Raw genomic sequence first — 12485 nt, 5'->3', positions numbered from 1 at the left:
GGGAATTCCTTGGTGGTCCAGTGGTTAGGACTCGGCGCTTTCACTGCCGTGGCCCAGGTTCAATCCCTGGGTTGGGGAATTAAGATCCCACAAGAGTCACAGCCAAAAAAAAAAAAAAAAAAAAAAAGAAATTAACATAACATGTAAATCAACTATATTTCAATAAAACAAAAATTTTTTAAATGTCTTGTATTTATCAAAAATCCATATCTCTTAAGACACTTTTAGTTACACACCAACCCAAATGCTACAGACAAAGCATAGTTCACCAAGTTTCCAAACTGGATTTTTAACCTAGTGCTCTTCAAATTTTCTTACAAATCCCTATTGACTAACCATAAATACCATCTTTTTTTCTTAAATTTTATTTATTTATTTTTTTTGGCCGTGTTGGGTCTTCATTGCTGCACACTGGCTTTCTCTAGTTGCGGCGAGCAGGGGCTACTCTTCATTGCGGTGCGCAGGCTTCTCATTGCAGTGGCTTCTCTTGTTGCAGAGCACGGGCTTCAGTAGTTGTGGCACGTGGGCTTAGTTGCTCCACAGCATGTGGGATCTTCCCAGACCAGGGCTCGAACCCGTGTCCCTTGCACTGGCAGGCAGATTGTTAACCACTGCGCCACCAGGGAAGCCCCATAAATGCCATTTTAATCATGGATTTCATAATTCTCCACTATAAAGTCCTCAGCTCTAGTACACATGTTACTATCCATACGTCCACACAGTTGGTGACTGCTTCCATGACACTCAACCATTCTCAATGACTCACACTAATGGAGAAGCTGACCATACATACTTCCACCATTTAAGTTTAGTGCATGGTCTTTAGGCTTCAAATTTGTCTCTGACGTTCCAGTTATAAACAAACCAGACCCGCAGGATAAAACATCCTTCCAACTCCTCTAACTTCACCTGAGCTGCCAGTTTATAGCAGCGAAGCAGCTCGCTCAGACCTGTGTTTAGGTGATGGGGCAGGCAGACCTCAGGAACACGACTATGTGTCTACAACACAGGGAATGTAGCCAGTATTTTATAATAGCTGTAAATGAACTATAACCGTTAAAACTGTGAATCACTATGTTATACAACTGTAACATACAACATTGTACATCAACTATACTTCAATTAAAAATAAATAAACAGGGCTTCCCTGGTGGCGCAGTGGTTGAGAGTCCACCTGCCGATGCAGGGGACACGGGTTCGTGCCCCGGTCCGGGAAGATCCCACGTGCCGCGGAGCGGCTGAGCCCATGAGCCATGGCCGCTGAGCCTGCGCGTCCGGAGCCTGTGCTCCGCAACGGGAGAGGCCACAGCAGTGAGAGGCCCGCATACCGCAAAAAAAAATTTAAAAATTAAAAAATAAATAAATAATTAAACAGAAAGAAATGCTATCATAGGTCTTGTGCATTTGTATTAAATTACAATTTCTCAAAGGCACTGAAGATATGCCAAGTGTGAACTCTGCAGCAGTGCCGCAGGGTATTCTGGGGAGAGAGGGCATCACTCCCTCTGCATACGCTGTGGCAACTAATCTGCATATTGCACAAAGAGCTCTTGCATTTCTATATCATAAATAGATCACCTCTGCACGAGACCTCTATTTCTGAAGCACTTTTCCACGTGTTGTCACAGTAATCCTCCACACCAGAAGGAAAAGATAACAGTCTCAACTTTATTGATGGAGAAACAAGAATAGACAATTTATTTGCCCAAAATCATAACAGCTAGTTAACACTGCAACCACTTGGTTGAGTACATCCTCTTCCATTCTGAACTCTTAGGCCTTAACTGTATTCATTCAATACACATCTCCTGCAAGCCAGGCAGCGTGCTGGGTGAGAGGAACACAGAGGTGGAAACACTAATACTAATGATAACAGGAAAAAGTGGTAGAAAAACAAGGCACTTTCCCAAATATCAGACACCCACAATACCGAAGGGAGCAAGTTTGTCGATTTTGAGAACGGGACGGGGCCAAAAGGAAGAAGACAGGTCAAAGAAACAGTAAATATGATCTGAGACCACCACCCAGAGCTTTCCTGGAAGCAGGGGACCATGCTCGGGTCCACCCCACTACTTACTCACCAACCAGAGGACATGTCATGCCTAAGACAGCTCACGCTTCCTTCTAAATGATGAAAAAGACATAGCTACTTTTACTCTTTACAGTTTATCTAGAACCCTTTAGAATTCAAATTAGGTATAAGTGTTCTTGGTATCAAGAAGTGATTAAATACAAGAGTGATCTTCAATATAAAAACTCCTGCTTTTTACGCAATTCTAACAACCTACTGAATACAGCTGTGTCACCCAGCTGTTTCTTTCTCTGCCTTACACCTTTAATTTGCTCTTCTCTCAAGTTACAGGTAGCTGTCAGCCAGATGGACGGCCTGAGGAAGCTTAGGGTAACTTAATCCTGTGTTTATACATACATTTGGTGGCATTCCAAAACATCCATGATCCTTCAGTAACCAATGTAATATCCAAAATCTTACAATAAATGGTCTTTTTTAAAAACCTGATTTCTATTATGAGTACCAGTGCAAATCCCAGGATGTTAACATAGATAGTACTGTGGGAATTAGGCACATTTTATGAACGGTAACCAGAAGGTATACAGCAACTATTAAATTCTACTTTAAGTTCTTATGAAAAGCAAATCTGCAGCATCAGCAGCAACATGAGTTTTTTGTAGTTGTTTCCCAACCCTGTCTGATCATAATCATCTTGGCGGCTATTAAAAACAAATTTCTAGGGCTTCCCTGGTGCCGCAGTGGCTGAGAGTCCGCCTGCCGATGCAGGGGACACGGGTTCGTACCCCAGTCCAGGAAGATCCCACATGCCGTGGAGCGGCTGGGCCCGTGAGCCATGGCCGCTGAGCCTGCGCGTCTGGAGCCTGTGCTCCGCGGTGGGAGAGGCCACAACAGTGAGAGGCCCGCGTACCGCAAAAAAAAAAAAAAAAAAAATTTCTAGCACGCACCTCAGAAATACTAACTTAGAATATCATACCTATATTCTATTTCTTAACCCCATAGAACCACAGCAGAAAAATATTACAATCTAACATGATGTAATTAAATTATTTCAGGAAGCTTTGTATTTAGACTATCTCCTCCCACTAAAATAAAATTGTAATAAGATTGTTAAATACTGCAATACTGTGGAGTTGAGTAGATATACAATCCCAGTCTACAAAGGGAAAAGTGAAAATCCACAGATAATTCAGTCACAAATGAAAACTCTTGAGCTTTAAGCATGGACAAAGTTTTTGATTCCCAGATCCCAGTCTCCAGACCCATTGGTGGTTTTAGTAAAGAATTTTTAAGCTCCACAAAGTAGCATGAAGTCCAATGACTTTATTTCTTCAATCTGTACTTTATTAGGTCTCATACAATTCTAGGACTTTCTGCAAAAGAAACGTTACATAATCCTAATTAAAATTGTGAAACTGCAAAAATTTCACTGGGTCCAACTGAGAAATGCAACTAAGCATTTGAAAACTCAGCAGACACTAAATATTTTAGTGTACACTATCCCTTTCCAACTGGAACGTGCCTAACTGAAGACTGCTAGTTCAATCCTGTGTTAAGGGCCGTCCAAAAATGTTTCCACTCAGCAGTTGGCACGCCAACATAATGTACTTAAAGAGGAATGCCTCACTCTCACTCTCCCCACAAACACAGAGTCTGACTTTCACAGCAAGTAATCAGGCTTCCCATATACGTGTAGATAACGTGCATAAAAGGGAGACATGAAAGTCACTCTCTCTGCTCCACTCCTACGTATGTGCCACAGAGAAAGGAAAACACATTGTCTACGCAAAAACGTTCACATGAAGAGTCACAGCAGCAGTACATGTAACAGCCAAACAGTGGAAATAACTGCCCGTCAACTGATGAATTTTCAAAGCGTGGTCTATTCATAGAGTGCAATATTATGTGGCCATAAAAAGGAATGAAGTGCCAATACCTGCTACAACATGGAAGTAAAAGCCAGTCACAAAAGACCACATACTGTATAATTCTGTTCATATGAAATGTCCAGAACTGGCGGATCTACAGAGAAGTAAACTAGTGGCCCTGTAGGTGGGGGAGTGTGGGAATAAAGAATGACTGCCAATGAGTACAAGGTTTCTTTTGGGAATGATGAAACCTGCAGTGATAGGTGCACGCTCTGTGACTACACATGTGAACAACTTAATGGCATCTCAACAAAACGCTGCTAAAAAAATCAGCAACTCTGAAAATAGCCCCCTTCCTTCAACCCTGTTAACATATATTAAGAACTCTTGGGCTTCCCTGGTGGCGCAGTGCTTAAGAATCACCTGCCAACGCAGGGGACACGGGTTCAAACCCTGGTCCAGGAAGATCCCACATGCCGCAGAGCAACTAAGCCTGTGCGCCACCACTACTGAGCCTGCGCTCTAGAGCCCACGAGCCACAACTACTGAGCCCGCGTGCCTAGAGCCTGTGCTCCGCGAGAAGCCACCGCAATGAAAAGCCCGCGCACCCCAACGAAGAGTAGCCCCTGCTCGCCGCAACTAGAGAAAGCCCGCATGCAGCAACGAAGACCCAACACAGCCATAAATAAATAAATAAATAAATTTATTTTTTAAAAAAAAACTCTTGGGGGACTTCTCTGGTGTCGCAGTGGTTAAGACTCTGCACTCCCATTGCAGGGCGCCAGGTTCCATCCCTGGTCGGGGAACTAGATCCCGCATGCATGCTGCAACTAAGAAGTCCACGTGCCGCAACTGAGACTCGGCACACCTTAAACAGACAAATAAATAAATATGTAAAAAAAAAAAAAAGAACTCTTGGGAATTCCCTGGCGGTCCAGTGGTTAAGACTGTGCTTCCATGGCAGGGGGCGCGGGTTCCATTCCTGGTCCGGGAACAAAGATCCCGCATGCTGCGCAGAGCGGCCGAAAAAAAAAAAAAAAGAACTCTTGGTGACCACTTATTTGGAATAAGATATGCATCAAAGTCAAGTTTGAAAAAACAATGATAAAAAGCAGAATGGTGGTACTGTGATTGGCTTAAACGTCTGCTTTGTATGTCTAAAATGTTTCATAAGAGAAACATGTTCTTAAAACAATATTTATTGTTGCAAATCACTTGTTTTAAAAGCTGAGCAAGATATGTAGTAAATATTGACTAACTGACGGGCTAACGAGCACCTTTTCTCTACAAAACGGATTGGACTCAACCGTCTGTATCCCTCAGCTGAACTTAATTACTGGGGTACGGTCCTCCATAAGAAAATCCATCCTTTGGAAAAAAAAATACTGAGAATGGTACCTGACCAATCAGAGTAAAATAATTTTCAAAGTCCCTAATGGCCTATTATCAAACGAAGAATAGTCCATAGTGGTTTAAAGATTTTCAATTTACAGTGTACATTTATTTATCCCGCGGTGTACGTGAGGTATAAGCAGTTCACCACCTCCACGAACACTTGCTTAATTTTCTGGGAGACTGAAGAAAAGAAGGTACTAGAAGGGTGTGGCAACTCATCCAAGGTCACACAAGTCAGGGCAGAGACCAGCATTCTGGTTTAGACCAAACCTCCCGGGGAAATCGCACTGACAGTTTCGCTGGAGGACTTGCTTGTTTTGCTCCACGTCGCAAAGAAACAGGGGAGGGGGGAGACCGTCAGTTTCGTTAAGAACTTGTACAGAAACGGGGCGCTGGCTGCGCGGGTAACCGCGCGCTCGTGCGGGGATCGGGCCGACTCCGCAGGGCGGCGGCCAGGGCCCAAGACCGCGGGCCCGAGGCCCCGGCTCCCAGAGGGGAAGCCCCAGCTCGGAAAGTCCCGGCACGAAGGCGAGACACTCGGGGTCTGCCTGGGATGCTGGGAGAAAGACCAAAGGAAGAAACGACCTAGCGCGAACCGTGCCGCCTCTAAGGGTGGCAAAAACGAACACGTGAAATAATAGCAACAGCAATGACAGCGGCGTCCGAGCTGCCGGGAGGGGCACCGGGAACCCTGGGGAGAAGCCGCGGCCCGACCGGCTGGCGGGGACCCAGGCCGCGAGCCCCGCGCACGCACCCCTCGCCCGAAGCCCACGCCCGCCGGCCCGCGCCCGGACACGTCTGAGGGGCAGCGGAACGGCCTCGCGCCCTCAGCCTCTCACTCCCCCCCTCTCCCGCGTCGGCCTCGGGACGCCTCAGGCGAAGCGGGGAGAGGGCCCGGCGCGGCCTGCCCGCGACCCCGCTCCCCTCACCTGGTCCAGGCCCGTGCCCCCGAAGAGGTGAAAACGCGGCGGCGGCGGCGGCTGCTCCGCACAGGATCCCACGGTGGCGGTGGCGGTGGCGGCGGCGGTGGCGGCGGCGGCTCCGACCCGCGGTCCTAATCTACCGCCGCCGCCATGTTGGCGGGTGAGGTCACCCGGCGTGCTTCCGTCAGCGCCGGCGTCGGGGCGGGGCGCCGGGCGCGCCGCCAGGGGTGGATCCGCTTTCCCAAGAGGAAGCCCAGACCACGGAGTCCCGGAGGCCTCTTTGCGCAGGTGTGAGCCGGAAGAGCCGCTCTCTCCTGGCCTGCTCTCCTGTTGGGGAGCAGCTCTATGGTTCCGGGCGGCGGTGGCCGTGGACCGCTGGGAAGGGGGCGGACTCGGACGGGCCCACCGTCGTGGGTTCGCCCGCCGGAGGAGCTGCAGGCGAGCCGGCAGACCGGGCGTGGAGTCCTGGGAGCTGCGGCGCCGCAGCGCTGGGTGGGGGGCTGGGCCTTGAGGGTACGGAGCGGGCTGGAGGGCGGGGGCGTCGTAGCGCAGCGAGGAAGGAACGCATCTGCAGCTGCCACTGGGAGGCGGTGCGGCGTGTCCACCGCGCCCTGGGGGAGCCACTGTGTCCGGGCGCCTGACACGGCCGGGCGGAGGAGCCGAAACCTGCATGAGGACAAAAGGCCGATGGACAGTGCCTGCTAGTGGGGTCAAGGGTTCTTTCTGGGGTGACGAAGATGTTCTCCGGGTGATTGTGCTGGTGATTGCGCAGCTTTGTAAATACACTCACTTGAAGCCATTTAATTATACTCCGTTGTACACTTCAAAAAGGTGACTATCTCAATACAGCCGTGAAAAAAGAAGTGATAAAAACCTGAATTGATAATGAGGGTGGGTGGTGGAATCCGAAAGAAGGTTGGAGCTCCGAGGCTTTGGGCCCAAGTGACTGAGAACTCGGGTGGTGCTGTTCATAGTGAAATCGGACATATTTGCCAAGAAGAGACTTAGTGAGCTAAGAAAACTATCAATAATTCCCTAATAGTACCTATTAACCAGGCCATATTAAATTCCCCGATTCGCCAAGTAATGGCTTTATAGTTTTTTTTAACATCTTTATTGGAGTATAATTGCTTCACAATGGTGTGTTAGTTTCTGCTGTATAACAGACTGAATCAGCTATACGTATACATATATCCCCATATCCCCTCCCTCTTGCGTCTCCCTCCCACCCTCCCTATCCCACCCCTCTAGGTGGTCACAGAGCACCGAGCTGATTTCCCTGTGCTGTGCAGCTGCTTCCCACTAGCTAGCTATTTTACATTTGGTAGTGTATATATGTCCATGTTACTTTCACATCGTCCCAGCTTACCCTTCCCCCTCCCCGTGTCCTCAAGTCCATTCTCTACGTCTGCGTCTTTGTTCCTGTTCCTGCCCCTGGGTTCATCAGAACCTTTTTTTTTTTTTTTAGATTCCATATAGTTTTGTTTTGTTTTTGCTGTACGCGGGACTCTCACGGTTGTGGCCTCTCCCGTTGCGGAGCACAGGCTCCGGATGCACAGGCTCAGCGGCCGTGGCTCACGGGCCCGTGTCCCTTGCATCGGCAGGCGGACTCTCAACCACTGCGCCACCAGGGAAGCCCTCCATATAGTTTTTGATTTAAACCAGGATCATGCATTGCATTTGGTTGTTAAATCTTTTAACAGTCTTCTAGTCTTAATTTTTAAAAAGTTGACTTTTTGAATTATACAACGGAGATTAGTCAGCAATAAAAGAGAAGCTGACCGTTGTTACATGTGACCATATGGATTAATCTCAAAAGCGTTGAGTCAAAGAAGCCAGACATAAAAATGTACCTACTGTGTGGCTCCATTTATATGAATTTTAGGAACAGGCAAAATTAATCAATGGTTATAGAAATCAGCACTGTTGACTGGGAGTGTGGGATTGACTAGAAAAAGAGCTTTCTCTCTAGGGTGATGGAATTAGTCTATATATTGTGGTGATCACACAGGTGTCGGAACTCATCTAATTGTACTTTGCAGGTCTATGCAGTTTATTGTATGTAAATTTCAAAAAGTCACATGGAATAATTCTGTGTAGTTAGGTTGCCAATTTGATATATAGTTAGGTAAATTTCTTTCAGATTGCTTTGTTTTAGGGTTTGCTTTTTCCCCTTTTTTAAATTTTTTAAATATATAACACAAGGATAGCATATGGGCCAATGGAACAGAATAGAAAGTTCAGAATGGTCCACTGATTTTCAACAGAGACAATTCAATGAGCAAAGAGTCTCTTCAGCAAATGGTGTAAAATATATAATGCTTTTACAAAAATTAATCACAAGCAGTTCATGGGTTTTGGGTTTTTTTTTTTTTTCTGACGGATCTTATGAGTGACACAGAGACCTAGACTGCAGCCTAATGTGATAATAAAATCTAAACTCTAGATTCCACTCATTCATTCTCATTCATCAGTCATTTATTGAATGCCTACTATGTATGTACCAGGCAGTATGCTGGATACCGGCAAAAACCGTGACGTCCCTGTTGTGAAACTGACATTTTCACTGGAAAACCAGATAAGAACATAGAAATGAAAGGGAAAAAAACAAAGTAGTTTAAAATTGTGGCATGTCCTGAAGTAAACAAGGGACAAGAGTAGAAAATTAAGGTGACAGGGTGTTGATGGAAACCTCTCTCCAAGGAGGGGATATTTTAAGTTGAGACCTAAAGACTGAAGAACAACCCAAGGGGCAAGTACAGGAAAAGATCTCAGGCAAAAAGCTTGAGAACAAACCAGTAAAGCTTGGAGCTGGTGAGAAAGGGAGGAGGAGTGATGAGGTCAATGGGCAGGGCCAGCTTCTCCAGAGCACACAGGAGCCACCAGAGGTTACAAATTAGGGAATGATTAGAGACCAGCTAGGTTTTTAATTACTTTCTGCTGTGCGGAAAATTGGTTGGAAAAGGCTAAAAAGTGCAAGCACGTAAGTTAGACTTTCACTGCTTTCTGCCACCATTTGTCTTTTCTTTTAAAAATTCCTCAACATTCAAAGACATGATTTTCATCTACCTCCAGTTTCTGTGTGTGTGTGTGTGTGTGTGTGCACTCCCCAGCAGACAAACTGAAGCCTTACCTTATCTATTCTAGTGACTCAGTTTCCAGATAAACCACAGACTGAGGCCTTAGCTTGGGAGCAGGTAAATCAAGGAGCACGCGGACCTCTTAAGTGACTAACCTGAAAGGAATTTAGGTCGGCAGTTTTGGTGAAGCCATAGTCAATAGGCTTATCTGGGAGTGGGATTTTTGGAATTTGTCTGAAAAGCTGTTTTAGTAAAACTTCTTCACAAGACCTAAGCTAGTATAGGAGGAAATTGGATTTGGAAAACTACCAACTAGTTAATCTTTGCATGTACTCATAATAACTTTTTCAATTGTGCTTCACTCTCTGAAGCTTACCAAGTTCTTACCAGATAGCACCTGGCCTGTTCCTCGGTGAATCAGCAAAATACTGCAGAAAGTAGTTGTAAGAGCACTGACATGGGGGAGAGGAAAGCAGCACAAAAGGCGATGCTAAGTATACCTGTAACACTATTTTATTTAAAAAATGAAGTCCTAAGGCAAATGGGACAAATGTTAATTGTCAACTCTGGGTGGTGGTACATGGTACATAGACATTTGAATTCTTTGTACTTTTCTGTATTTTTTAATGTCTGAAAATAATGATAAATCATAAAAATCAGCACACTGTTTTCCAAAAAACAAAAGCACATTGATCTGGATAGTATCACATCTCTTCCAGACATTGTTTTCATAAGTGATTAGACATGTATTAGGTTGAGGCTCCCAGTCTTCAGCCCCAGATATTTGCAGAACATTGTAAAAATAAACAGGAGGAGGAATTCCCTGGTGGTCCAGTGGTTAAGAGTCCACGCTTCCACTGCAGGGGGCATGGGTTTGATCCCTGGTGGGGGAAGTTCTGCATGCTGTACAGTGCAGCCAAAAATAAATAAATAAATAAACGGGAGGAAGGATTGTAATCCAAACGAGTGAATGCCACCTCATCCTGACCTAGCTTGCTAGAGGCATGCATATGCCTGTCTTCTGGGATGATGAAGAATGAAATTATTACTGCAAAAACTAGTTAGATGAGAGAAACAAGCCTACCATCTGGTTCAGTTGATTAGACTACCGATCAAATTGAGATCAAATGCATGGATTTCCGTCGCCCTGTTAGTTTTACTGTTTTGTGGCTGAACCCTTCCCTTATCCAACACCACCACTTTTCTCAAATACGTGTACCAACTTGTCATACGCTACAGAGAACAGTGTCCACTAGCATAGCTGGACAATAATTTGGCATTTGTATTAAGAGCCTTAAAAATGGGTGTGCCATTCCCATTAAGAGGACATGCAATGCCCTGAGGATATCACACATGTACTTCTCCTGTGGTGCAGCACCTGAATGTAATTATGAGGAAACTATCAGACGAAAGCCAATTGAGGGACTTTTTACAACTGGCCAATTCAAATGACTAGTACTCTTCAGAAACGTCAGTATCAGGAAAGACAAAGTCTGAGGAACTATTCCGTATTAAAGGAGACTAAAAAGACAAGGTAATTAATACAATAGGTGATGTTGGATTGGATCCTGGATCAGAAAAAAAAAATATTTTTACAAGAAATACTAATGGAACATATGGCAAAATTTGAATATGGACTTATTAAATTTCCTGAATTTGACGTACACCCTTAGTCTTATGAAACACACACTGAACTATTTATTGACTCATGAAATTATATATATATATATATACATATATACATATGAAAAGTGATAAAGCAAATATAGCAAAATATTAAGTTGGTGAATCTAGGTGATGGGAGTTTATCGCACTATTCTTACAACTTATATTTGAAATTTCTTCAAAATAAAAAGCTAGTAATAAAAATGTGTGTACCCTTTGGCCCATAATTCTATTATTAGGAATCTATCCTAAAAATAAGTTTTCAAAGTATTTTGCCTTTATAAAATGTGGGCTCGAATTTCTCCCTTAATTCTCTGAATAATTTTCTGTAAATGGATCCTGGTAATGATGTTGAAAAATGCACATGCTCTTTCAGAATTACAAATAAATTATGTAGGTAGTCCACCCTAAAGAACGTGGAGCATGACTCCACTCCTTAAGTGTGGGCTGCACATAGTACATCTTTCCAAAGAGTAAAGTATGGAAAGGGGAAAAAAAGAGTAACTTTACAGTGGAGAAACCTGACAAGCACTGCTTCAGCCAAGTGATCAAGGTCAACACCAACAAAAATCAGGCTGACAGCATGAACCCTTGATGTGATGAAAATGGCACTTTCCCTCTGTGCCCTTCCTCCCCAAAACCCACACCCCCTGACCAATTATGTGAAGATCCCCAGAGGTGCATCTATAATATACCTAACAGTATCCCTCAAACTGTCAAGGTCAACGAAGAGGGAAGTTTGAGCAACTGTCACCAAGAAGAACTTACGAGACAGGTCAACTAAATGAAAGGTGGTTTCCAGGATGGGGTCCTGTAACGGGAAAAGGGCATCAGGGGTGTAACCGAGCAGGACCCTGTGAGGCCTTCCCAGAATAGACCCTCACCCATGTCTTCCGTCTGCCCTTTGTCTGCAGAAAAACTTCAGTCAAGGAATACATTTAATCAGACAAGTGGGAAAATGCAGAAAGGCGAACAGTCAAGCAAGCCAAAATAATAATACGTTAGCCATTACACAGTCAAGGACCTTTAGCTCTCCCTCAAGGGCTATACAGTTAATGTTCTGAGCCGGGTCTTTCCAGTTGTTCTGCAGACACTGAAGCCCTCCACCAGGTGGGAGAGGTTAGCTGCTCGCTGCCCACAGCACACAGGCCTCAGACCGGTTGGAACTAGAAGGTTGATGAGGCTGATTCCCGATTACCTCACCACCAACCAATCAGAAGAAGCTCCACGAGCTAATCATGCCCTGTTCCTGGAACACTGTAAGACTCCTCACCACCCCCTCCAGGTGGCACACACAGTTTTGAGGGCGTTAACCTGCCGTGGCCCCCTGTGCCTGGCAAAGCAATAAAACTATTGTTTTCTACTTCACCCAAAACTCTGTCTCCAAGATATGATCCGGCGCTGGTGTACAGAGGCCGAATTTCCACAACAGAGGGAAACTAAGGAAATTGGTTAAACTGTGGGCTTTTGTCAACAATTAGCCTCAGTTAATGAAATATAACAAATGTACCCCAGAAAGGGAGGA

The 12485-nt window shown here is 45.1% G+C and overlaps 1 protein-coding gene across 2 annotated transcripts in view; it reads right to left on the bottom strand.

Annotated features, from left to right (window-relative positions):
• Positions 1–6450, bottom strand: part of BCL2L13 (BCL2 like 13) — a 62225-nt gene extending 55775 nt beyond the window's left edge. The window contains exon 1 of one of the 2 annotated variants that reach the window (XR_014295309.1): positions 6222–6450. The gene's annotated coding sequence lies outside the window, so the exon portion shown is untranslated. The remainder of the gene's footprint in view (positions 1–6221) is intronic. The other variant, XM_082635954.1, reaches the window with a different exon arrangement.
• Between the last annotated feature and the right edge of the window lie 6035 nt (positions 6451–12485).

This window comes from Mesoplodon mirus (genome assembly GCF_964341445.2).
Source record: "Mesoplodon mirus genome assembly, chromosome: 11".
Taxonomy (NCBI): Eukaryota; Metazoa; Chordata; class Mammalia; order Artiodactyla; family Ziphiidae; genus Mesoplodon; species Mesoplodon mirus.
The sequence above is the reverse complement of the archived record's forward strand: the minus strand, read 5'-3'. Positions and strand labels throughout refer to the sequence as shown.